Below are 2,861 nucleotides of genomic sequence, written 5' to 3'. Positions count from 1 at the left end.
TCTCTCTCTCTCTCTCTCTCTCTCTCTCTCTCTCTCTCTCTCTCTCTCTCTCTCTGTTAAATTGGCTAGAAGCTGATACATTTTATGGATCCTCTCAGAGAACTAGCATTTGTAGTCATTTATTTTCTCTATTGATTTCTTGATTTCTGCTGTAATTTCTTACCTTTTTTTTTTCTTTTCTTCTGCTTACTTCAGATTTAATTTGTTCTCTCTTTTCTAGTTTCAGGAGGTGGAAGGATAGGTTATTGATTTTAGATATTTCTTCTCTTCTAATATATCCACTAAGTGCTAGAAATTTCCGCACAGGCACGGCCCTTTACTACACACAATTTTTGATAAAGTCTGTTTCGATTTTCATCACATTAAAAGTATCTTTACTTATTTTTATATCTCTTCTTAGAACCCTGTGTTCTCTCCAGCAGCGTCTTCCACAATTGCCATTGATACTGTATGTTAACGCTCATAGTCTTAAAAAAAAAAAAAAAAAGAAATTGTAAGTTAAGTAATAGTTTTGGTTCCAGGTCTTCTTATGGATATACGCATCTACAGATGCTCACGGCCGAATATAAAAAGTTGACTCAAGTATGTGCTTTAAATCCTCCCGAGTGGGATTATGGTACCTAAAATAGTGTAAACAGTATGTAAATAATTGTGTGTAGTATCGTTTAGAAAATGATGACCAGGGAAAAAGTCTTTGCATTTCAGTACAGATGCATATTTTCTCCAGTAGTTCCAACTTAAAGTTGGTTGAGTCTGTGCACACAGAACCCATTGATATGGCGGTTGACCAGACTAAAGTTCAGAAACTGTTTCCTCAGCCATGTCCAGTCTATGACACTCTTCATTAAAGGCACTCTTCGTTTATGTCACTGTGGCTTTTCTTTCTAGTGGTTCCTTTTTTTCTCTTAGGATTTCCATCACTCTGCTCATGTACCCAACTGATTTTTAATTGTCTATTTGCCCATTCTTGATTTTAAGCTATTGATCGTGGTTATTTTAAATTCTATCTCCGATAGCACCAATACCCTGACCAGGTCTGGCTTTTGTTAGATTTCTTCAAACTGTTTCTTTTTGTCTCATTTTGCTGCGAACTTTTCCTGGTGAAGGCCAACACTGGGTTCCTATATAAGTTCTCTGACCTGTCGTAAATCTATGCTGTGGGGGATAGCAGTTTGCCCTGGGCCTCTACTCCTACTATAGAGCTAAGATGCAGAGAATTGTTTACAGTGTCTCCAGCTTCTTTTTCTTGCCATTATATTGATATATTATTTCAAGGTGCTCACACATCAAGATGGAGGTCCTTTCCATTTATCGTTTCTTGAATTTCATATAAATACTAATAGAAGGACATCACATACTTTCTTTGGCATTTGATTTCTATAGATAAGACCTGCAAGTGGATATAGGCACAGGCTCTTCTATTTTTTTCCAGGTGCATAATATTATACGTTGAGACTCTATCACAGACTTTTCATTTCCTACTGATAGTAGCATGAGATGGACAAAGAGTCCTGATGCATATATGCAGTGATATTTGCATTTATCTAGACCTCTATCTAGGGTAGAACAACTGAGTTCAGAGTATGTGCATCTTTTAATGTGAAGATAATTCCTGGCTTTGTAATTAAAAAACACACCACCACTACCACTAAACACACACACACACTCACACAAACCACTAACCAACCAAATGAACAAACAAAACCAGTATCTATTCCCAGCAAGGACACATGAAAGTGCCCTTCACATTGTGCCTTTGTATTGCCAGAATATTTTTTTAGACATCTCCTTTGATTCGTACTATCAGCATTTCAACTAACTGGACTTCTATATAATAGGTCCATATATTCCTGGGCTCCGTCTTATATTCTATGGTTCTGGTCATTGCCCTGCATAAACAACATGTTTTCTTAACTACTATGACTGTGATACGGAGATACCACCTCCCCTTGGCTTTTCTTTTCCCTCCAAGTTGCAGAGATTTATTGATCAGTGGAACAAGTTTCCCCAAGTCAACCTGATTTCGTGCACTCAGAAGAGAAGCATTTCCTGCTTAAGTGGAGAACTGTGAGGATGGCTTCTGAAACACCTTGTTCACAGCAGCGCTATGGAACCTTGTGGTTTTCGGGGGTCTTCTCTCTTGAGTCTGCTGAAGTCCACATTCACTGAGTAGACCTCGTTCCAAGCTCGGGGCTATTCTTCCCGTCCCAGCTGACATCTGGATTGAGCGACGCCAGGCGCATCACATACAGAGCTGCTGAAGTACCTCCTGCTCCAATAAATATGACGAGAGGAGGGGCTCAAGCTGGGTGCTTCTCGGCCTGCCGGAGGATCTGTCAGAGCATGCTCGTGGTAGACGCCTACCTCCACAGGCAGGAGAACAAGCCCCGGACACATACCGAGCAGCTTCTGGCCATTGGGTTTAAAACAAACAAACAAACAAACAAAAATGTATCTTAAATAACCACTCAGCAAATCCCACGAATAAGTTAATTGGCGTGTTGACCGGAACGATATTGGATCTACAGACCACTTATTGTTAGGTTTTAATAAATGCCATAGGTTTTCTATGAAAATTCTTCTGATTAATTGTTATATTTGTTTTTAGTTTTTTTCCCCACCTCCCTCCCACTATTTGATAGAAATACAGTTGAAAAGTTTGTGTTTTTAAGCTACATCTTTAAACCTTTGGTCAATCTATAGAAAAATTACTCACTTTATAATATTATTCTTTTATCTTTCAACCTTACTAACTACACTTGTTAATTCTTATAATCTCTCTGTACAGCTATTAGGGTTTTTTTTTTTTAGAATATTCATGTCACACTTAGTTCATGTCTAATCTGCTTCTTTGATTTTTA

General features: G+C 38.3%; 1 pseudogene; it reads right to left on the bottom strand.

The window, feature by feature from the left end:
- Positions 1-2,094: 2,094 nt before the first annotated feature.
- Positions 2,095-2,345, bottom strand: LOC114629290 (annotated as a pseudogene).
- Between the last annotated feature and the right edge of the window lie 516 nt (positions 2,346-2,861).

This window comes from Grammomys surdaster, unplaced genomic scaffold (genome assembly GCF_004785775.1).
Source record: "Grammomys surdaster isolate TR1022 unplaced genomic scaffold, NIH_TR_1.0 279, whole genome shotgun sequence".
In the NCBI taxonomy this organism is placed as follows: Eukaryota; Metazoa; Chordata; class Mammalia; order Rodentia; family Muridae; genus Grammomys; species Grammomys surdaster.
The sequence above is the reverse complement of the archived record's forward strand: the minus strand, read 5'-3'. Positions and strand labels throughout refer to the sequence as shown.